The 25,909-nt window shown below is 35.5% G+C and overlaps 2 protein-coding genes across 2 annotated transcripts in view; one reads left to right on the top strand and one right to left on the bottom strand.

Moving 5' to 3' along the window:
- The window catches only part of LOC148956169 (hypoxanthine-guanine phosphoribosyltransferase-like), a 114,961-nt gene that overhangs the window by 5,357 nt on the left and 83,695 nt on the right, over positions 1–25,909 (top strand). The gene's annotated exons all lie outside the window — the stretch shown is intronic.
- LOC148956170 (uncharacterized) overlaps positions 1–25,909 on the bottom strand; it is a 263,724-nt gene that overhangs the window by 208,224 nt on the left and 29,591 nt on the right. The window contains exon 2 of the mRNA XM_089096741.1: positions 3,034–3,149. The gene's annotated coding sequence lies outside the window, so the exon portion shown is untranslated. The remainder of the gene's footprint in view (positions 1–3,033; positions 3,150–25,909) is intronic.

Raw genomic sequence — 25,909 nt, 5'->3', positions numbered from 1 at the left:
CCAGCTCCTGCATTTCACGAAAGAAATCCAAAATGAACTTTGAAAAATCAAGAGAATGTAACTGTGACAAGGTAAACGACGACAAGACACTACTGAAATATTCCAACTCTTGCATTTCAAGGAAGAAATCCAAAAAATCAAGAGAATGTAAATGTGACAAGGTAAAGTACAACAAAACACTACTGAAATATTCCAACTCTTGCATTTCAACGAAAGAAATCCAAAAATGAACTTTTTAAAAATCAAAAGAATGTAACTGTGACACGGTAAACCACGACAAAACACTACTGAAATATTCCAACTCTTGCATTTTAACGAAAGAAATTCAAAATGAACTTTGAAAAACTAAGAGAATGTAACTGTGACAAGGTAAACCATGACAAAACACTACTGAAATATTCCAACTCTTGCATTTCAACGAAAGAAATCCAAAATGAACTTTGAAAAATCAAGAGAATGTAAGAGTGACAAGGTAAACCATGACAAAACACTACCGAAGCATTCCAACTCTTGCATTTCACTAAAGAAATTCAAAATGAACTTTGAAAAATCAAGAGAATATAACTGTGACATGGTAAACCACGACAAAACACTACTGAAATATTCCAAAATGCTCTAAAATGCTCAACACAAGCTGAATTGGAGGAACCTGGAGTGTTGATTGGACAAATTCCGCTCACATGAGATGTGATGAATTACCTCATGTCAGACTCTAGCGATAGAGTTGTAACCATTTTGAACAAAAACTCCTTTCTTATCAGTGAACCATCAAGAAAGTCCAGATGGTTATCAGTTTCATTTATCTTGGATTTTTCGAAGTCCAAAAGCGCAGATGCCACCATCAGATGGTAAGCGAAAGTCAAACTTGTTTCTCATCTTTTCTTTCAGAAGCAAAATACAGCTACTATCATTAGATTGCTACTCAAGGTGACCTTTTAGGAGGCTTAACAGAGCAGAGCATAATTTAAGGTGGGAAAGAATTCTCCCTCAATGGCCTCGACTATAGTAGAAAAATTTGACAGTAGAGAGCAAAGGTTACGCATCAGTTCATATTCCTCATTATCTAGAGCAAGGTCAGGTTTCTCAATTTTACAAAAAATACATGCCAGAGGGCCTTTGTATTGAATAATACTTTGCATCGTACTATATGTTCCATTCCATCTTGTTGTTTAATTCTGGTTTAAGGACCTGTATTGTTCATATTTTGGTAACATAGGAGGCACATGATCAGCAATCAGCACAATGGGCAACTTAGCATCAAAATCAAGAACCTAATCTAAATCACAAAATCTTTTAAGGAATCCATTTCTATTTTAAATTTGAATTTTTTCGAGAAGGATTTTATCAAGACAAAGAATTTTTTCATATAAGTTTAGTTCTTCCACTTTGTACATGCTTCCATGTATGTATGTGAAAAAAACATGTACATATATAAAAACCTTGTTCCAAGGCTTTTGCAATGCTAGTTCTAAGCTGACATTTTTGTATATGGTAAAGCATTTATAAATAAGGTATTCGAGGAATATCATGGCTAGTCGAAACTCATTTTAATTAGAAAATATTAAATTGTAGCGAAGAGGACAGAAACACGCGATTGATAAAGTCCATAGTTGATGTGTAGATACAAAAATATTTTGAGAGGATCCAACATTTTTGCATGTGCCATTACATATAAGATTTTTCATTATATTTGCTTCTTAATAATCTCATAAAACAATTCGGTGCTTAAAATTTCCGGCGGTGCACTGCCGCCCACCGTATCAGTGTCGGTGCGCTGAATCCTTTTCGGTGGTGGTGCGCTGAAAGTATTTTGGTGGCGTGCCGCCGGTTTTCGGCATAGCTTCGGGGACTATCCGGGACCCCACATACACACAAAAGAGAAGGAGTTTTCTCAATTTTAAACAAGAAGTAGTTTAGACAGCAATGTCCAGTAATGAGCTGAGTTAGTTTCTAATTTGGAGTATATTTTGAAGCTGAGATAAGGTCATTTTTATTGGTGATAACTGGGCTAGGCTATATACAAATATTACTTTCAGAATTACAGAACAATTTATTATGAAGAATATTTTTGAAATTACGAGTATTTAATCAAGTAGGAAACTCATTATAAAAAATACCTGTACCAAGTAACCCAGCTTCACATTTATCTGTATAATGGCTATGTTGGAGAGAATTCTTCAACAGAGGGAAAGTTGGCTTCACTAAAAGAGGCCAGAAGGTCGGTTAGAGTTGGGCTAGAGTTTGTTCCTTACTAGGTTGTATCTGACGCTGTAATCATGACTTATTGAGCCAAGAGTACAAAAACTTGTTTGCTATACACTACAGTCAGGGCTACATTCATCATTGATCGAAGTGGAATATAACTCGGTTTTAAGGTTTAAAAATAGTGGCAGATTGATAAAAAAAGTTAGTAGAAGAAGAAGGCAAATGTAAATATATACGTGTTTACTTTCAGAAGTTAAGAGTCGTTCAAGATTTGTATCTGTATGTTAAACTCCTGATTCTTTGAAATATTTTTGGGGGGTTTAACAATTCACCTAAGAATTTTTTTTTTAAGTTTAAGGTCTGTAGCATGTAAGTTCTAATAAAAATCCTAAATGTTTAGTGATAGCCTTTTTATGAAGTATTAATTAGAAAACGTACTGCTACAGCATCGTAAAATCTATAAGCAGCTTGAGAACCAACGACTTTTGGGATCTAGATTAAACTAATAGTCCTTCACCATTAGGCTTCACACTCAACTCGTAACTGAATAACTTCTGTGCATATAAATCCCCACCATAGCACCAAAAATTCACTCGTTTTTCCAAAAAACAGTTTTTCATCCTAATCCAGGCACGTACACGGAGGGAGCACTTTTCAATATTTCATGACTTTTCTATTTCGATTTTTTTTTTTAAGTATTCCCCCTAACCTTAAAAACTGCCCGTTTCTGAACGTAACTAAATAAAATGCTCGTTACTAAATAAACATTTATACATGCAAAGTTCTTATCATTCAAATACTCAAAATGTTTAATAAATGTCTTCCTACCTTACGACTAATGTATAACAGTAGAAACTATGAGTTAGAACTCAAAAACTCTACTGCAGTGTTCTCTTGTCACTGGGAAACAATGAAGCATCTCATTACTATTGACTGAAGAAACCCTATAAATAATTGATATTCTTTAGTATACTTAGCATTTACAGAAAGTTACCACTTTCATATCTTGTAGTATGTGGTTATTAATGCATTTTAAACAAACTTTGACAACGATAGTCGCATAAATTTAATAAAGTATCAACCCGCATCAAAGACGTAATTCGTATTCGTTTTTCCGCTTAACATCTTGCGAGAGGTATTTCCCAGCACGTTTGAATTTTTTAATACTCCCTCTGTGGTCGCCTTTGAGTTCCCCTCCCCCTGCAACATAAAATGTATGTGTGTCTAAAAAAAAAACTGAAGTGTATGTGTGTGAGACGCGCACAAGCACAAAACACACACACGTGGTCTTTGGTTGTTGATTATATAGCCAAAACGTCTGCTTTAGTGGTAATCACTCTGTTATTCACTGTCTTTTCAAATTTCCTCGTTATATCCTCTTGTCTTGTGTAATGAAAAGCATTGTTGTCTTCGTTATTATTTATTTCCCTGTCCTTGCGTAAATGGGGATTATACACAGACTCGTAAATTTTGTTAGGTAGCTTTAAACTTAGCGAATAAATCTTTGAAATCTTCGTAAAAGTCAATTCTTATAATGCATGTGTTCCTATCAAAATTGTTTTTTAAAGTTCCAGTCACTGTATGCGCAAGTCACTCTTACCCACAGTTTATTGCCCCATAACAGTTTAATATGTAAAAAATAAACAGAAATCGAAATATTTCCATATAAGCGTAGATAAGAAAATATTCCCGGTAATACTTGCCTTCCCTCTTCTTGGAAATTCCCAAACAATTCTCAAAATGTCCCGTAGTCTCTCCACCCTTTGTGAGGGCAAGTATATGAATGCAATCTTTTATCTTTCAAAGAAAACAGTTTACTGCAATAATAAGGGAGCTATCATCCATCACTACCTACATTCAAGCTTAATCAGAGCGAAGGGAGATTAGAAATTCATTTATATCCCCCCCCCCCAAAAAAAAAACAACAAAATCTTCTATATTTGCCTGAGTACTAACGGAAGGTCATAAAATTTTGGTGTAAAAATACACTTTTTGAGGTATCGGATACTTTCCCCCCACCTATGCAATATCTGACTGGCCCTCCTCCATAATAGCCGAGGCAAAATTATACATTATTGTATATAATTTTACGAAAAATCAAGTGAATCAACTTGGTTACATGAAGCTTTATAATAATTGTCAATATTACAGTTTTTTTTTTACTTGGACCAATTAACTCCTTAGTAACGAATATACCACTCTGTTGGAACATTCAGGTTATGTTGTGGGGGATCTTGAATAACCCAAAAGGCATTATACGTTTATTAGTAATAGTACTACTAAGATTGCTGTACCTAATGAGGCTACGCGTGTTAATGTGAAACTTCTAGAGAACGTTTTAAAGGAGTTTCAATTAAGTGAAAAAAAAATATATTCATGCAGATTTTCAAAGGCATGCATAAGCAATGGCACAGGCCGTGAAGCGCTACCCTAAAAACTTTTAAAGGAGCTCATTCGATTGGAAATTGACAATTCTATTGTCTTTATTAAGGGTCAAAATGATTAGAAGGTGAGAAGAACCCCTCCTAAGCCAATTATTTTTCAAAACACGTCCAATAAAAATTCTATGATACTCATTTTGTTCAGCATAGTTGAAAGTCCAAGTAACTATGTCTCTGAGGATATTCGATATGTCAGTCCCCCACAGTCCTCAGAGGGGGGCTGTAAGTTATGCAATTTTACCATGTTTTCCATGTTTGCTATAATTTTCAATGGGGCTGGGGGGCAGCCGACCCTCCCAGACCTCAGTTTCCCACAGCCAGACCCCGATTTGGCCCCGGCTGAAATTTAGTTTCTCCAAAAATCTTGTCGAAACTAAGATAAGCCTGCATAATTCAAGCATCCGCAGAAACGGGTCAGTTTTCCTTAGTATATATTTACCTTTTTTTTGGTTACTATACAAGCAGTGGAGGCATTAAAGGTTTGATCGGCCCAATAGCAGAAGTTTTGACCGGCCTAATAGAAGATTAACATGGGACTTCTACCAGCCTATTAGAAGGGGGGTACAAGTATACCTCCTAACCCTTTGGACCTGGGCAACGTGATCAGCTGGCAAGATTCCCATGATATCCTTAGGAAAAATAACATAGGATTTGAAAGGGTCAGATAGGAAAATTAACATGGGATTTTAAATGGTCAGATAAGGAAATTAATATGGGACTTTAAAGGTATCCTGTGAAATCATGACAACCCTGGCAGACTTCTCATAATACTCCCAAGGTGTTCTCCTAGCAACAGCCATTTTGTCTCAATTCATAGCCATTTTTGGCACATTGTTTCTTTTTGGAAGACACCCAGGATTTCCGTGACCAGGTTTAATATGGATGACGCCATCGTATGTGACAAGCTAGACTACAGGAGCCCATGGGGAATCCCTGATCGTAACCGAGCAAGGAGTACACCTTATGTGAGGTTACGCAATGACAGTGCAACTATCACTGTCACATAAGTATATACCAAGGTACTACTTCTACAACGCCCCCGTACCAAACAGGTTTTTTTCTGTTAATTTTGCAGGTCATTACACTCTTTGTCAACGGGTAATTAAAGAATGAGATGCTTGCATCAACAATACAAAGAATAAGCTCAGATACTTAATAGATTTGACGTTTACAAGAGACATTGCTAGAAAGTATTCAATAGCTTAATTGAAAAGTAACGATAGAATGACATTGTGAATTGACCTATCTTTACCTCGCCGATTTGATCTTTATAATACATAAGTAACTTTTGAATATTATTGTCAATTTCAAAAGAAATGGATGAAAAGTGTTTTGTGGGGGTTGGGTTGCATAGTGGGGTGACTTGCACGAGGGTTCAGTTAAAGGGGATACAGTTGCACGGGGGGTTTCGGTTATACACGGGTTCAGTTACAAGGGGATTCAGTTGCACGGAGGGTATCCCTTTTTTTCGAAAATCGGGCTCCCTGTTTTCAAAATCCCTTTTTCTTCCGAGGCTTGGAGCATTTGCATCAACAATACAAAGAATAAGCTCAGATACTTAATAGATTTGACGTTTACAAGAGACATTGCTAGAAAGTATTCAATAACTTAATTGAAAAGTAACGATAGAATGACATTGTGACTTGACCTAGCTTTACCTCGCCTATGTGATCTGTATAATACATAAGTAACGTTTGAAAAATAGTGTCACTGTAAAAAGAACTGGCTGACACGTGGTGTGTGGGGGCGGGGGTGCATCGCGGGGTGACGTGCACGAGGGTTCCGTTCCCGAGGCGCCCGGGGCCCGGGGGGTGGTTTTTAGCCACGGGGACAGGGAAACAGGGGGTCAGGGTCACGGGGGGTATCCCTTTTTTTCGGATCACGGTCCAACATGATTCATAACCCATTTTTCTTCTGGAGATATGAGAATTAGTGTAACCAAAACCCTTAATAAGCTAATTGGATTAATCTATGTTTCTTGTAAAGGTGACAGTTCAAGAAAGTATTCAATAGCTTATTTGAAAAGTAACGATAGAATGACATTGTGACTTGACCTAGCTTTACCTCGCCGATGTGATCTGTATAATACATAAGTAACGTTTGAAAAATATTGTCAATTTAAAAAGAAATGGCTGAAAAGTGTTTTGAGGGGGATGGGTTGCATAGAGGGGTGACCTGCACGAGGGTTCAGTTAAAGGGGATACAGTTGCACGAGGGGTTTCGGTTATACACGGGTTCAGTTACAAGGGGATTCAGTTGCACGGGGGGTATCCCTTTTTTTCGAAAATCGGGCTCCCTGTTTTCAAAATCCCTTTTTCTTCTGAGGCTTGGAGCATTTGTGTCAACAATACAAAGAATAAGCTCATATACTTAATAGATTTGACGTTTACAAGAGACATTGCTAGAGAGTATTCAATAGCTTAATTGAAAAGTAACGATAGAATGACATTGTGACTTGACCTAGCTTTACCTCGCCGATGTGATCTGTATAATACATAAGTAACGTTTGAAAAATATTGTCAATTTAAAAAGAAATGGCTGAAAAGTGTTCTGAGGGGGATGGGTTGCATAGAGGGGTGACTTGCACAAGGGTTCAGTTAAAGGGGATGCAGTTGCACGGGGGGTTTCGGTTGTACACGGGTTCAGTTACAAGGGGGATTCAGTTTCACGGGGGGTATCCCTTTTTTTTCGAAAATCGGGCTCCCTGTTTTCAAAATCCCTTTTTCTTCTGAGGCTTGGAGCATTTGGTGGTTAGATATTAAACGTAATGAAATTTCGCACGGAGGTTCAGTTGTACAGGGTTTCAGTTATACAGGGGTTCAGTTACATGGGGGTTCTTTGTGTTAAAAAAGTAGTTTTTGTATATTTTAAAAGAACTTTACGGGGATTGAGAGACTCAGATGCCTAATTCTGTGTGATTTTTCTTTACTTTATGGCCATTAAAAACAAAATTTTTGTGTTAAATAAGTAGTTTTTATATCTTTTAATAGAGCTTTACGGGGATTGAGAGACTCAGTAGCCTAAGTCAGTGTGATTTTTCTTTACTTGATTGTCATTAAAAACGAAATTTTTGTGTTAAATACTTATTTGTGGATTCTGAATATGGATATAAACAACATCAGTCACTATTTATAGTTGAATAGGAAATGGTTGAACAAATCGTCAAATCGTCAAAAAACCTACTTGATCTAATGAAGTGGAACAGAAACTCACCAAACTGAAAAGATAAATGTAATAATTAACAATTATTAAGTAGATCATGGTTTAATCTAAATAAAACTGCTTTTTACTACTACAGATTGCCAAGCAGTAAGAGGAAATTACAATTCTTACTTTTAGTTCACAAACTCTTTTTTTTATTCAATTTTTGATTGTTTTCCAAATCATACCCAGGCCTAACTGAGGGAGTAATTGAAGTATCGGCCCCTTAAATCCTTGGTTAATTGCTTTTTAAAATATTTAAATCAGTAATTGCACGTTGATTAATACATCCTATGTTTAAATTTGCAATTTCAATTTTTTATAAAATTTGAATATACGTAAAAAATTGGCGACGAATAGTAACTTTGGAATACTTTGGAATAAATTTCAAAATTCTGAGTTTGGAATAACTTTGGATAAAAAATAGACTTCTCTTTTATTATGTTAGAACTATTTTGTATTTGTGTTAACTATTTTTTTTATTTTTAAGAATAATTTATTGTTTTGTAAGAAATAATTTGGATTTCTTACAACTTTTTATATTTTTAAGAATTATTTCTGTTTCGTAAGAACAATTATTCTGTTAGTACTATTTTGGATTTGTCTAAAGTATTTTTGTATTTCGTAAGAATGATTTTTGTTTTTTAAGAACTATTTTTGGAATTTGTTTGAACTTTTTGTATTCTGTAAGAACTACTTTCGGTGTTGTTAGAATTTTCGGGCTTTGTGACAAGTATTTCATATTTTGCAGAAAGCTATTTTGAATTCTGTTAAAACTATTTTGGATTTGTGTAAAGGATTTTTTCTATTTTGAAGAATAGTTTTTGTTGTTTAAGAACTATTTTCAATTTTCTTACAACTTTTTGTATTTTGAAAGAATTGTTTCTGCTTTGTAAGAATTATTTTTGGAATAAGTTTGAATTTTTTGTATGCTATAATAACTATTTGGGATGTTGTTAGAAAATTTAGTGTCTTGAAGCAAGTATTTGGTATTTTGCATCAAGTATTTTATATTCTGTTAGAGCTATTGTGGATTTGTGTAAAGTATTTTTGTATTTATTACGAATAATTTTTGTTTTGTAAGAACTATTTTGGATTTCTTAAAACTTTTTGTATTTCTTAAGAATTATTTCTGTTTTGTAAGAACTGCTTTGGATTTTGTTTGAACTCTTATATTCTTTAAGAACTATTTTTAACGTTGTTAGAAATCTTTTGGTTTTGTAACAAGTATTTTTTATTTTGCAAGAACTATTTTTTATTCTGTTAGAACTATTTTGGATTTTTCTAAAGTATTTTTGTATTTTGTAAGAACTATTTCCGGATTTTTCTGAACTTTTTGTATTCTGTAAGAACTGTTTTCGATGTTTTTGAAATTTTTGCTATTTTTGAAAAGCATTTTATATTTTGTAGTAACTATTTTTTATTCTGCTAGAACTATTTTGGATTCGTTTAAAATATTTTTTCTATTTTGTAAGAATAATTTTTGTTTTGTAAGAACTATTTTAGATTTTTTAGAACTTCTTGTATTTTGTAAGAATTATTTATGTTCAGTAAAAATTAATTTTAGAATATGTTTGAACTTTCGTATTCAATTAGAACTATTTGGGATGTTGTTAGAATTTTCATATTTTGAAGCAAGTGTTTTGTATTATGTAGCAAATGTTTTTTAATCTGTGAACTATTTTTTTATTCTGTTAGAACTATTTTGGATTTGTCTAAAGTATTTTTGTATTTTGTAAGAACTATTTCCGGATTTTTCTGAACTTTTTGTATTCTGTAAGAACTGTTTTCGATGTTTTCGAAATTTTTGCTATTTTTGAAAAGCATTTTATATTTTGTAGTAAATATTTTTTATTATGCTAGAACTATTTTGGATTCGTTTAAAATATTTTTTCTATTTTGTAAGAATAATTTTTGTTTTGTAAGAACTATTTTGGATTTTTTAGAACTTCTTGTATTTTGTAAGAATTATTTATGTTCAGTAAAAATTATTTTTAGAATACGTTTGAACTTTTGTATTCAATTAGAACTATTTGGGATGTTGTTAGAATTTTCATATTTTGAAGCAAGTGTTTCATAGAGACAACACACACACACACACACACACACACACACACACACACACACACACACACACACACACACACACACACACACACACACACACACACACACACACACACACACACACACACACACACACACACACACACACACACACAGAGACAACATCCACACAGAGATGACACACGCACACACACACACACACAGAGACGACACACACAAAGTGACGACTTACACATAGAGATGACACACACACACAGAGACGACACACACACACACACACAAACACACACACAAACAGACACACACACACACACAGAGATGACACACACAAAGTGACGACTTACACAGAGAGACGACACATACACACAGAGACGACAAACACACAGAGACGACACACATAGAGAGACCACACGCAAACAGAGACGACAAACACACAGAGACAACACACACACAGACATGAAACACACAAAGCGACGACACACGCACAGAGAGGACAAAACACACAGAAACGACACACACACACACACGAGACGACACACATACATAGAGACAACACAGGCATAGATATGACAGACACAGAGACGACACACACACATAGAGACAACACAGACATAGAGATGACAGACACACAGATACAAAACACCCACAGAGACGACACACACACATAGAGACAACACACACATAGAGATGACAGACACACAGATACAAAACACCCACAGAGACGACACACACACACAGAGTCCACTCACACACACACACACACACACACACACACACAGAGCACAAACACACAGAGACGACAGACACAAAGAGACGAATCACACACAGAGAGGACAAACAGAGAGACAACACACATACACACACAGACACAACATCCACACAGAGACGACACACACACAGAGACGACACACTCGAAGTGACGACTAACACATAGAGAACAGAGAGACGACAAGAACAAATAAACCACACACGCACACACACACACACACATACACAGATACGGCACACACATAGAGACAACACAAACACTGAGACGACACACACATACAGAGACGACAACACATAGAGAGACGACACTCACACAGAGACGACAAACAAACAGAGAAACCGAACACATATAGACGACACATAAACATAGATGACAAATTAACATAGAAGACACACACACACACACACACACAGAGAAAACAATAAAACAGAAAGGCACAACCTCCCGATAAGAAAGAAAACATTATAAAAATATCGAAAAAAACTGATACGAAACACACAAAGCGCAGAATACAGATCAGATATTACCCCAAACACAGACACGAAACACACACACACAGAGTAGACACACACATCGAGAACCTTCACACATACAGCTGACCGACCCACAGATCAACAAAACACCCAGAGACTAAACACACACAAACACACACACATACACACACAAAGAGTACACTCACACACAGAGACGACAGACACAAAGAGACGAATCACACACAGAGAGGACAAACACACAGAAACGACACATGCACAGAGACGATACACACACAGAGTCAACACACACAGAGAGACAGAGACACACACACACACAGAAATGACAAATACACATAGAGATGACACACACAAAGAGACGTCACACACACACACAGATCCGAAACACACAGAGGGGTCACACACACATAGAGACAACACACACACACACTATACACGACACACAAACATAGTAATTGTGAGAGAGACACAAAGAGACGAATCAAACACAGAAAGTACAAACACACAGAAACTACACATTCGCAGAGACGAGACACACACACATAGTCAAAACACACAGAGAGACGAGACACACACACACACACAGAAAAGACACATACACAGAGAAGACACACACACAGAGAAGTCACACACACACACACCCACAAACACACAAACACAGATAAGAAAAACACATAGGTCACACACACAAATATAGACAACACACACACACACACACACAACACACCCAGACAGGACACATGCACAGAGACGACACACACACACAGAGTAAACACAGACATAGAGAGGACAAACACACACACACAGACAACACACACACAGATAATAAACATCAACAGAGAGGACACATACAGAGAGACGACACACACACACACAGAGTCCACTCAAACCGAGAGAGGACAAACACACAGACACAACAGACACAAAGAGACGAATCACTTGCCTGTCCTTGGCACCTTTCCAAACGAGCGGGGAATCCCCACTGAGTCCTACACATTGCAAAAAAGTGACCAGCATGAAAACTCCACGTTTTCAACCAGACTGGTTTTTTGACACGACACACAAACAGAGTCATAGTGAGAGAGATATCCAAAAAGTTGGGGTTAATCTAGGTTCACTTAGAGTGGCGCGCCACTCTACACACAACTGAAGTTGGAGTTTTAGTAATTTTTTGCTGAATGGAGTCGAAGTTGGACTCGGTATATTCAGGGACGAATCTCCAGCATTTTATTGGGAGGGGGTAGGGTTCATATCTGGATAATCACAGGGCATGGGTTGTATAAAAAATTTTCTCCAAATTATTGGGAAGGCAACTACCCCCCTTGCCACCCCCAAACGACACACCTGGGTATATTAAAAACGTCTTAATTTAGAATTGAAATCGGTTATAATTTACAAGTGTAATTAAAGGAATCTTTTTAGAACGAAACTCTGAAGTTGCAGTCTTAGTAAATTTTGCTGAATAGATTCGGAGTTGGAGTCGCTATATTGAAAATTTCTGGAGTTAGATTCGAAATCGGTTGTAAATTGTAAACATAGTCAAAAGAACCTTTTAGAAGGGGGCTCTGAAGTTTGAGTTTTAGTAATTTCGCTGAATGGAGGCGGAGTTGGACTCGACATATTGGAAGCGCCTGGAATTACAGTTGAAATTGGATATAAATTGCAAATAAAGTAAAAAAAAACCTTTAAAACAGGACTAAGGAGTTGGAGTTTTACGGCTGCCAGGCTCACCTCCCTAGCAATCATTTTCAGATGGCAGGATTGATATTAGATGCAAATTTTTAGGATTTGTTGAGATATTTCCGAGAGCCCTTAACTACAACACAGCGTTTCTTTGAGTGCAAGTTACATACCCCCCCCCCCTCCTCCGCGATAAAAATTCTTTAACCCCTCCACCTTAACTCTTAAGGTGTAGAACATGATACTCCAGGCCATTCACACCACAGTGACAATACTAGACTTCCCCCAGACCCCCTAAGAGTCATTCCTAAGACATTTTTCAGACATTTCTTGTTAAAATTATGCCTCAATCTGGTGTTTCAAGTTTTCCGAACCCATCCATACGTGGTAAATCAAGTCAATTCACACCACTGTGACATTACACACCTCCCCTTCTATCCTCCACAAGGCACCACCCCTGATCATCCCCCTCCCCTAGGACATTTTCAACCGTTTCACTCTGAAAATAAGCTATAGAATCTAAATTAAACAGTATATTTTTGAACAGCAAGAAGTCACCCTTTCTTTGCTGGAGCGTGTATCTCGCTACTATTGATCTGTGGTACCCTCTGACATAACATCACTTCTAAGATATTTTTCAAACATTTCTTGTTAAAATTTATGCTTCAACCCATCATTCTTGTTTTTCGTAAGTCAAGATATTCAAGATGCTCCACAAAACACATCACACTACCATGGCATTACGCATCTGACCCAGTGTAGGGGAATTTTGACAATGAATATACAAGCATTTAAGGATTTAAGCAATTATCTTCAATATTTTTACATTTAATTCATATATTTAATATTTTCTAGGGCTTATGGTCCCAAGGTTTGAGAATTTTAAGATATTATTTTCCATATTTTATCATTTTTACTGTTTTTTCTATTTTCCTGGGGTTAATAGATCCCCAGGCATTACAAAATTCAGCCTTAAGTGAAACGTATGAATTAGGCTATTTTTATAGTGTTGTATCGTAGTTTTTCCTATCAGTGTTACCTCCGTTGATACTTCAAAGTGCATTTGCAAGCTTTCTCGTTTGAAACATTGAAATAGCATATTCTTGCAATGTTTTGTCGTGATTTATCTTCTCAATGCTACCTCTTTTGATGTTTCAAAGTCCTATTTTCAGCGGAAATGTATGACTCAAGATATTTTTTATAGTGTTTTGTCATGGTATATACATGTCAGTGTTACCTCTGTTGATGTTTCAAATTGCATTTTGGAAGTTTTCTCGTTTGAAATATATTATTCAAGATATTTTTTATATTTTGGTGTCGTGCTTTATCTTGACTGTGTTACATTTGTTGATGTTTCAGAATTTTTTTTGGAAAGTTTCTCGATTGTAACGTATGACTTGGGATATGTTTTTACTGTTGCGTCGTGGTTTGTCTTGACACTGTTTCCTCACTTGATGTTTCAAACTGAATTTTGGAAGTTTCCCGTTTGAACCGTATGATCTAGAATTTTCTTGTAGTACTTTTTCGTGGTTTATCATGTCAGTATTACGTCAGGTGGTGCTTTTCAAAGTGTATTTTGAAGGTTTTCGTTTGAAATTTCTGACTTGGGATATTTTGAAGGGATTTGACGTGACTTATCTTGTCTATGTTACCTCTCTTGATACTTTCAAAGTGCATTTTGGAAGTTTTTTCGTTTGAATCGTATGACTCAGGATGTATTTATAGTGTTGTGTCTTGGTTTATCTTGTCAGTGTTATCTCTTTTAATGTTTTCAAAGTGCATATTGGAAGTTTTATCGTTTGAAATATATGACACGGAATGTTTTAATTGTGTTTTATCGTGGCTTTTCTTGCCAGTGATACCTTAGTTGATGTTTCACAGTTTATATTGGATTTTGTTTTTGGTTTGAAACACATGCTTCAAGCTATTTTTATATTGTCCTGGTTTTTCTTGTCACTGTTACCTCACTTAATGTTTCAATGTGCATTTTGGAAATTTGTTCGTTTGAAACATACGACTAAAGATATTTTTCTAGTGTGTGTCGTAGTTTATCTTGTAAGTGTAACAAACATTTACTCAATACAATAAAATTTGTGCTCCTTGAAGCAGCAGGTTTTTCCCGAATAATAACAATTTTTTCTAATAGCAGCAACTTCCCCGTCAAAGGCAACAATTTTTTCCTTCGAAGTAACAAATTTTTCCTTAATACTCACAAAGTTTCACTTAGTACTATTAAATTTCTCTTGGAAGTAACAAGTTTTTTCTTAATAGTAACAATTTTTTCAAAGCAGCAAGTTTTTGTTAAAGATAATAACTTTCTCTTAGTAGTAACAATTTTTTGTTAATGTTACCAATTTTTCTGTTAAAAGTAGCAACTTTTTCTAAACACTAACAAATTTTCTCTTCGATGTAACAACTTTTTTCCTTAATACTAACAAATTTTTACTTTTTGACAAATTCCTCTTGGAAGTAACAATTTTTTCTTAATAGTAACAATTTTTCCGTCAATGATAAAAAATTTATCTTAGAAGTAACAATTTTCCGTTAATGTTAACAAGTTTTCTGTTAGAAGTAGCAATTTTTTCTTAACACTAAAAAATTTTCTCTTCGAAGTAACAATTTTTTATTTAATACGAACAAACTTTTATTTAATATTATCAAATTGCTCATTGGGGTAGCAAGATTTTTCTTAATATTAACAATTTTTTCTAATAACAGCCAGTTTTCCGTCAAAGATTACCGATTTCTCTTACAAATAACAGTTTTCTGTCTAAGTTTTCTGTTAGAAGAAGTAAGTTTTTCTTAACACTAACAAATTTTTTATTCGAAGTAACAACTTTTTTCCTTAATAATAACAAAGTTTTTCTAATAGTAACAATTTTTGCGTCAAAGATAACAAATTTCTTTTAGAAGTAATAACTCTCTGTCTATGCTAACAAGTTTTCTGTTAGAAGAAGTAAGTTTTTTTCTGAACACTAAAAAATTTTCTCTTCGAAGAAACAAATGTTTTTCCTTAATAGTAACGAACTTTTTGTAATAGCACCAAGTTGTCGGTCAAAGATAACCAATTTCTCTTAGAAGTAACAATTTTCTGTTAATGCTACCAAGTTTTCTGTTAGAAGTAGCAACTTTTACTTGACAATAACAAACTTTCTCTTCAAAGTAATAACTTTTTTCCTTTATAATAACAAATTTTTACTTAATACGGTCAAATTTCTCATGAAGGTTACAGCTTTTCCGTGATATTAATAAACATTTTCTATATAGCAGCTATTTTTCCGTGAGAGATAAAAAATTTCTCTTAGAAGTAATAATTTTCTTCTAATCTCACCAAGTTTTCTGATAGAAGTAGCAAGTTTCTCTTAACACTAAAAAATTTCCTCTTCGAATTAATAACTCTGTCCTTAATACTAGCAAAGTTTCATCTAATACTATCTAATGTTTTTTGGAAGTAGCAGGTTTTTTCTTAATACTCGTAGTAAAATTTTTTTCTAATACCAACAAGTTCACCGTCTAAGATATGAAATTTATCTTAGAAGTAACAAATTTTCTGTTTACGCTAACAAGTTATCTGCTAGAAAACTTCTTTATACATTAAGTTAACTACGTTTAAGTTAAGTTTATTTAATTTAGGTTAACATGACCGCTCATGTCTAGATCTATTCATTCATTTATATCATTAATTGTTGTGTTTTATTTTCTATGATTGTTAATTTAATTTCTGTTCGTTTTTGGTTTCATTAATTCTTTAATAGTAATTTCTGGTCGTTTTGAGTTTGAATTTTAATAGGTATTTGTATCTGCTGAGCTTAAGCTTAAAATGGCCTTTACTTTTCTTTGAGAAACTTATTTTTCGGAAAGTTTTTTTTTTGTAATTAATTTTTCTAGTGATGTGTCGTGACTTATCTTGTCTTTGTTACCTCTCTTGGTGCTTTCAAAGTGAATTGTGGAAGTTTTTACCTTTGAATCGTATGACAGGATGTATTAATAGTGTTCTGTCGTGGTTTATCTTATCAGTGTTACCTCTGTTAATGTTTCAAAGTACCATCTTGAAAGTTTTATTGTTTGGATCATATGACTCAGAATGTCTTAATAGTGTTGTGTCGTAGCTTATCTTGTCAGGGTTACCTCAGTTAATTTTTCAAGGTTTATTTTTGAATTTTTTTTTCGTCTGAAAAATATTACTTAAGATATTTTTGTACTGTCCCGGTTTGCCTTATCACTGTTACCTCACTTGATGTTTTAATGTGTATTTTGGAAATTTTTTCGTTTGAAACATATGACTCAAGTTTTTTTTTATAGTGTTGTGTCGTGGTCTATCTTATCAGTGTTACAAACATTTACTCAAGATTATCAAATTTCCCTCTGAATTAACAGGTCTTTTCTTAATAGTAACGATAGTTATCTAATAGCAACAACTTTTCGGTCAAAGACTAAAAATTTCTCTTAGATGTAACAACTTTCTGCTTACGCTAAATACTTTTATGGTTGATTTAGAAAGTTTTCTTATCACTAACAAATTTTTCCTTGGAAGTAAAACTTTTTCCTTAATACTAACAAAGTTTTACTTAATACAATCAAATTTTTCTTGGAAGCAACATGTTTTTTCTTAATAATAACAAATGTTTTATAATAGTATTAAGTTTCCCGTTCAATATAACTAATTTCTCTTAGAAGTAACAATCTTCTGTTAATGCTACCAAGTTTTCTGTTAGAAGTAGCAACTTTTTCTTTACACTAACAAATTTTATCTTCGAAGTAACAACTTTTTTCCTTAATACTAACCAATTTTTACTTAATACGATCAAATGTCTCTTGGAAGTAATAGGTTTTTTGTAATAGTAAGAAATGCTCATCAAAGTATCAAAAGTGAACAAATGGGCCTCTGTCAACCTCGGAGTTTTTTTTCTCTGATGTTTGAACTATTTTTGACAAAATGGCTATCTCAAAATTTTTATCGGATGGGTTTGGGGAAAAGAGGGCGTGGGGGGGCTAATTGCCCTTCGGTCTCTTTTGACTCTTTAAAAGTTAACTAGAACTTTCTATTTTCAATCAAATGAGCCCTCTCTGAGGTTTATACAAACAACCCTTCTATAAGAACCATATATACCCCCAAAGTATAACTTAAAATGCCTGTCCCTGGGCCCTGGGTGTTGTGCTGACGCCGGAATTTTAATATCTGATGTTTCAACTGCTTATTAAAATGGTCACCTCAAATTTTTATTGGTTGGGTTTATCCATCAGATAAACCCAAATGTGTAGAGGGCGGGAAGGGCTAGTTGCCCTCCGATCTTTTTTTACTCTGTGAAAATGAACTAGAACTTTTAATTTCCATTCCAATGAGCCCTCTATGAAGTTTATACGAGCATCCCTTTCATAAAAACGATATATGGGCCCAGGACATAGCTTACATTGCCTGCCCCCGGGCCCTAGGGGTTTGTGTCGAAACCGGAGTTTTTGTTATCTGACCTTTGAACTGATTAAAAAAATGTCTATCTCAAAATTTTATCGGATGGCTTTAGGGAAAAAAGGGCGTGGGGTTAGGGTTCCTCCAAACTCTTTTGACTCTTTAAAACTGAACTAGAACTTTCAATTTCCATTCAAATAAGAACTCTCTGAAATTTATACGACCATCCCTTCCGTAAGAATTATATATGCCCCCAGGGCATAACTTGCAACGCCTGCCCCGGGTCTTGGGTGGTTATATCTAAACTGGAGTTCTCTCATCTCAACTTTGAAATATTTTTAACAAAATGGCTATCTCAAAATTTTATCGGTTCCATGTGGGGGAAAAGGGATCTGTCGGGGGGGGGGAATAGTTGCCCCCTGATCTCTTTGACTCGCATAAACTGAACTAGAACTTTCAATTTTCAATCAAATGAGCCCTCTCTGAAGTTTATACGAGCATCCCTTCTACAACAGCTTTACATACCCCCAAGGCATAACTTACAACGCCTACTCCCGACCCAAAAGGACTGTGTCGACCCCGGAGTTTTTGTCATATGATCTTTGAACCATTTTGAAAAAAATGACTCTCTCAAAGTTCTTATCGGATGGGTTTGAGGAAAATAGGGCGTGGAAAGGGGGACTAGTTCCCCTCTGATCTATTTTGACTCTTAAAAAGTGAACGAGAACCTTCAATTTCCAATCATGTGGGCCCTCTCCGAAGTTTATACGAGCATCCTTTACATAAGAATCATATATGCTCCCAGAGCATTTCTTACAATGCCTGCCTCCGTTCCCTGGGGGGTTGTGTAGACTCCGGAATTTCATTATATGATCTTTGAACTATTTTAAAAAAAATGGCTATCTCAAAGTCCATATTAGATGGTTTTGAGGAAAAAAGGGCATGCAGGGGAGGGGGGCTAGTTGCCCTCCGTTATCTTTTGACTCTTTAAAAGTGAGCTAGAACTTTCAATTTCTAATTAAATGAGCCCTCTCTGAAGTTTATACGAGAATACCTTTCATAAGAACTATACATGTCTTTAGGGCATAATTTAGAACGCCTTCCTCTGGGCCCTGTGGGATTGTAATGACACCGGAGTTTTATTGTCCGACCTTTGAAGTATTTTTAACAAAATGTCTATCTAAAAATTTTCACCAGATAAGTTTGGAAAAAGAAGCCGTGGAGGGGGGCTAGTTGCCCTCGGATCTATTTTAAGTATTAAAAAGTGAACTCAAACTTTCAATTTACAATCAAATGAGCCCTCTCTGTAGTTTATAAGAACATCCCCTGGGAACATGCCTCTGGGAAAAAAATAAACAAATAATCAGAGGCAAAACTATAGCGTTGCCTATAGTAAAGGCCATACGGCTCCAATGTTTTATTATTATTTATTATTTATTATTATTTTTTCCAGGTGGCAATTCATATGGAAAGGGCTTCGATTGGAAATCGAGAGCTCTAGTGCCCTTTTTAAGGGTCAAAAGAGATTGGAAGGCAACAAACACCCCTTCACATCCACCAGTTCCCCAAACACATCCAATCAAAATTTTGAGATAGCCTTTTTGTTTAGCCTAGTTGATTTCCACATAAAAATTATGTTTTTGAGAAGGACACTCCCCCACAACCCTCAGTGTAAGGGTTGTAAGTTATTCCCTTGGGGCATATAAGGTTTTATAGAAAGCTTTGTCGTAGAAACTCCAAAAGGGACTCATTCGATTGGAAATTCAAAGGGCTAATGCTCTTTTTAATAGTCGAAAGTGATTGGAGGGCAGCTAACCTTTTCCCCAAACACATCCAATCAAAATTTTGAGATAGCCATTTTTGTTAAACGTAGTTGAAAATTTTGGAAATTAGGTCTTTGAGGACAACAAGCCCCCTACAGCCCTCTGGGCAAGGGGTGTAAGTTATACCCTGGGGGCATATAAGGTTTTTATAGAAAGCGTTGTAGTAAAAACTTCAGAAAGGGCTCATTCAATTGGATACTTAAATGACTAGTTCCCTTTTTAATAGTCGAAAGTGATTGGAAGGTAACAAACACCCCTTCCACGCCCACCATTTTCCCAAACGCATCCAATCAAAATTTTGTATAGCCATTTTGTTCAACGTAGTTGAAACTTCTGGAAATTATATGTTTGAGCAGGACACTCCCCCCACAGTCTTCAGGGCAAGGGTTATAAGATATACCCTGAGGCATATATGGTTCTTATGGAAGGAATGCTTGTATAAACTTCAGAGAGGGCTCATTTGATCGGAAATTGAACGTCCTAGATCACTTTTTAAGCGTCAAAAGATATCGGAGGGTAACCAGCTCCCCCCCCTCCAAACCCGTTTTTCTCAAATGTATCCGATAAAAAGTTTGAGATAGCTATTTTGTTAAAAATAATTAAAAGATCATATAACAAAAATTCCGGTGTCAACACGACCCCCCAGGGCCCGGAGAGGGCTCATTTGATTGGAAATTGAAACTTCTAGTTCTCCACGACCTTTTTTCCTCAAACCCATTCGATAAGAACTTTGAGATATCATTTTTTTAATAGTTCAAAGACAACGAAAATTCTGGCGTTGACACAGTCCCCCCCCAGGGCCCGAGGGTAGGCGTTATAAGTTTTGCCCTGGGGAGAATATATGGTTCTTATTGAAGCTTGATGCTTGTAAAAACTTCAGAGGGTTTATAAGTTATGCCCTGGGGCATGTATGGTTTTTATGAAAGAGATGCTCGTATAAATTTCAGAGAGGGCTCATACGATTGGAAATTGAGAGTTTTAGCTCACTTTTTAATAGTCAAAAGAGATCCGAGGGCTGCTAGCCCCCCCCCCAAGCCTTCTTTTTCCAAACCCATCTGATGAAAATTTTGAGATAGACATTTTGTTAAAAATAGTCCAAAGGTCAGATAAGAAAAACTCTGGTGTCAATACAACCTCCCAGGGCCCAGGGGAAAGAGTTCTAAGTTATGCCCTAAGAGCATGTATGGTTCTTATGAAAGACATACTCGTATAAACTTGATAGAGGGCTCATTTGATGGGAAATTGAAAGTTCTAGTTCACTTTTTAAGAGTCAAGAGAGTTAAGAGCAACTAGCCCTCCCCCGCCCTTTTTTTCCCAAACCAATCCGCTACAAATTTTGAGATGGCCAGATTTTTAGAAATTGTTCAAAAATGAGATAACAAAAACTCCCCCAAGGGCCCGGGGGATAGGTGTTGTAAGTGTTGTCCTGGGGGCGTATATGGTTCTTATGAAAGGGATGCTCGTATAAACTTCAAAGAGGGCTCATTTGATTGGAAATTGAAAGTTCTAGTTCACTTTTTAAGAGTCAAAAGATATCCGAGGCAATTAGCCCCCCTCCTACACTCCATTTTTCCCCAAGAACATCCGATAAAATTTTTATAATAACCATTTCCTTAAAAGTAGTTCAAAGGTCAGATAAGTAACACTCCTTTATCGACGTAACCCCCCAGGGCCCAGAGGCAGGCGTTATAATTAATGCTCTAGGGGCATATATAGTTCTTATGGAAGGGATCCTTTGGAGAGGGCTCATTTGATTAGAAATTGAAAGTTCTTGTTCACTTCTTGAGAGCCAAAAGAGATCGGAAGGCAACTAGCCCTCCCCCTCCACGCCCTAAATGCATCAGATAAAATTTTGAGATAAATATTTTGTTAAAAATAGTTCAGAGTTCAGATAACAAAAAGCACAGCCCCCCAGGACCAGGGGTAGGCATTGTAAGTTATGCCCCGGGGGTATATATGGTTGTTATGGAAGGGATGCTCGTATAAACTTCATAGAGGGCTCATTTGATTGGAAATTGAATGTTGTAGTTCACTTTTTAAGAGTCAGAAGTGATTGGAGGGCAGCTAGCCTCCCTCACACTCCATTAAATTTTTTTCCCAGAAGCACTTCATATAGAGCGGGTCATCGTAAAACTTCCAAAGTGGCTCATTTGATTGGAAATCGAGAGTTCTAGTGTCCTTTTTAAGATTCAAAAGTGATGGGAGGGCAACTAAACCCCCAAGCCTTTTTTCCCCAAATACAGATGATAAAAAATTGGAAGTAGCCATTTTGTTAAAAATAATTCAAAGATCAAATTACAAAAAATCCTTTACGTATGGTCATTTTATTAAAAATAGTTCAAAGGTCTGATAAGAAATACTCCTGTGTCTAGACAAACCCTCCCCCCTTTCCAAGGCCCGGGGCAGGCATTGTAAGTATTGCTCTGGGGGCTTATATGGTTCTTATGGAGGGTGTGCTCGTATAAACTTTGGAGATGGCTCATATGATTGTAAATTGAAAGTTCTCGTTCATTTTTTAAGAGTCAAAAGAGATCGGAGGGCAACTAGCCCTCCTCTCCAGGCCCTATTTTCCTAAAACCCATCCGATAAGAACTGTGAGAGCCATTTTTTCAACATTGTTCAAAGGTCAGAAAACAAACAATCCGGTGTCGACACAACCCCCCAGGGCCTGGGGGCAGGCATTGCAAGCTCTGTCCTGTGGCCGTATGTGGTTTTTATGAAAGGGATGCTCGTATAAACTTCAGAGAGGGTTCATTTGAATATAAATTAAAAGTTGTAGGTCATTTTCTCAGAGTGAAAAAATATCGGAGGGCAATTAGCCCCTCCCGCCCTCCACGCCTTTGGGTTTATCGGATGGATAAACCCATCCAATAGAAAGTTCAGGTGACCATTTGTTAAAAATAGTTCAACCATCAGATATTAAAACTCAATGGTCTACACAACCCCCTAGGCCTCAGGTACAGGCGTTGTAAGTTATACTCTGGGAATATATATGGCTCTAATAGAAGGGATGCTCGTATAAACTTCAGAGATTGCTCATTTGATTTAAAATAGAAAGTTCTAGTTCACTTTTAAAGAGTCAAAAGAGGTCGAAGGTTAAGAATCCCCCTCCCCCTCACACCCTTTCCCCCAAACCCCTGCAATCAAAATTGTGAGATAGCCATTCTGTTCAAAATTGTTCAAACATCAGATAATAAAAACTCCGAGCTTGACATAAACCCATTATTTCACTTTGATATTGTTACTTTGATACCAGTTTTGATACATGGATGAACATTTGATTTTTTAGAAAAAAAAGTTTGATTTTCAAATAAGGATTTTTAAAAACTTGAAACTTTTTGCAATCAAAAACGAACAAAAATTAATTTAAAAAAAATTTCTGAAAAATAAATTTTCAAATAAAAGTAAAGCCCATTTTAAACTTAAGGTCAGCAGACACAAATATCTGTTAAAATTCAAACTCAAAACGACCAGAAATAACTATTAAAGAATAAATGAAACCCAAACGAACAAAAATCAAATAAACAATCCTAGCCAAAAAAATACTGCGAGTAATAGTATAAATGAATAAATAAATGTTAAAGCGATGAAAATCAAGCTTAAAACAAAAAAAAAATTTCTTATTGAAGTATAAATGAAACTTCAAACGAAGAGAAATTCAATAAGAAATCAATTCAAACAAACATACAGTAGATATTAATGTAAATTAATAAAAAAAATTTCAAAGCGATTGAAACTTAAATCAAATATGCAAATCAAGCTTAAAACGAAAAAAAATTCACTAAAAACAAGAGTTTGGGTATCACATCCTTCTCTCACGCTAAAAGCCTAAAACCTACTGCGTCATTGGTGCTTTAATGAAAACTATATGCGTCTTGAACGGTCTTGGAAAGTATAAACAACATCAAATTGAATATTTGATGTTTAGTGATGTTAATTGTTGAAAGATCCATCAGTTCAAGAATTTATTTCACTGTAATTTTATTTTTATTTTCAATGTTGTGAGAACTGGAAAAGAAAATATTTGTAAAATAATTCATTTTCAGTTAAGCGCCAATGACGCAGTAGACTTTTGGTTTTTATTTACAGTTAAGGAAGGAGGCAGTATCCAAACACTTGTTTGCAGTGAAACTATATTCGTCTTGAACAACTTTAAAAAGAGCTAATCAATTAAACTGAATATTTGATGCATAATGATATTAATTGCTGAAAGCTCATCAGTTCGAAATTTTACTATAATTTTAATGTTTAGTTTCAATATTAAGTACAAAAGAAAGTACTTGTCATAAAATTGGTTTTCAGTAAAGCTCAGAACTACAAGAATATTCTGAGTCAAACGTTTCAAACGAGAATTTTTCAAAATGCACTTTCAAACATCAAGTGAGGTAGCAGTGTCAAGACAAACCACGACACAACAGTACAAAAATATCCTGAGTCATACTTGTCAAACGAGAAACTTTCAAAAATGAACTTTGAAACATCGACTGAGGTAGCATAGAATAGATAAAGCGTGACACATCACTACCAAGAACTATCTTCTGTCATACGTTTCAAACGAGAAAACTTCCCAGATGCACTTTGAAACATTAACAGAAATAACACTGACAAGATAAAACACTACACAACACTACAAAAATAAGCCAAGTCAAATGTTTCAAAGGAAAAAAATTCCAAAATGCACTTTGAAATTATCAACTGAGGTGACACAGGCCAGATAAGCTACAACACTAGAAAAATTTCTTTTGTCGTACGTTTCATACGAAAAACTTCCAAAATACGCTATGAAACATCAATAGAGGTAACAATGAGAAGATAAATCACGACAAAACAGCATAAAAACATTAAGAGTCATACGTTCAAAAAAAAAAAAAAATTCAAGATGCACTTTGAAACACCAATTCCGGTAACATGGACAAGTAAAACCCCGACACAACACTAGAAAAACATTTTGAGTCATACGTATCAAATGAAAAACTTCCGAAATGAACTTTGAAACATCAACAGATTTAACACAGTCAAGATAAAGCACGACACAAAACTAAAAAAAAATATCTTGAATCATATGTTTCAAACGATGAAACTTATAAAATGCAATTTGAAACATCAACAGGGGTAACACTGACATGATAAACCATGACAAAACACTATGAAAAATATCTTAAGTCATACATTTCCTATGAAAAAAATGCACTTTGAAACGTCAAGAGAGGTAACAATGAGAAGATAAAGCACGACACAACACTACAAGAATATGCTAAGTTAAATGTTTCAAGCGAGAAAGCTTCCAAATGCACTTTGAAACATCAACGAAGGTAACACTGATAGGAAAAACCACGACACAACGCTATAAAAATAGACAAAGTCATACGTCTCACTCGAGGCTGAATTTGTTCATGCCCTGGATCTATAAACCCCAGGAAATAGTGAAATATGTAAAATTAATAAAACATGGAAATAATATCTTTAAATTTTAAAACCTCGGGCCATAAGCCCTAGAAAATATTAAATATATAATGTAAATGTTACAATATTGAAGATAATTGCTTCAATCTTTATATGCTTGTACTTCCGTAGTAAAAATTCCCTCGCAGTGAGTTGGGCGCGTAATGCCATGGTGATGCGATGTGTTTTGTGGAGCATCATGAATGGCTTGGCTTGTGAAAAACAAGAACCGATGGGTTGAAGCACAAACTTGAACAAGAAATGTCTGAAAAATATTTTAGAAATGATGATGTGGAGTCAGAGGGTGCCATAGAGCAATAGTAGCGGGATACATGCTCTAGCAAAGAAATGGTGACTTCTCGCTGTTCAAAAATATACTGTTT

The sequence above is a fragment of the Artemia sp. Qi Xiang Cuo genome, chromosome 1 (genome assembly GCF_049724085.1).
Source record: "Artemia sp. Qi Xiang Cuo chromosome 1, ASM4972408v1, whole genome shotgun sequence".
Lineage (NCBI taxonomy): Eukaryota > Metazoa > Arthropoda > Branchiopoda > Anostraca > Artemiidae > Artemia > Artemia sp. Qi Xiang Cuo.
The sequence above is the reverse complement of the archived record's forward strand: the minus strand, read 5'-3'. Positions and strand labels throughout refer to the sequence as shown.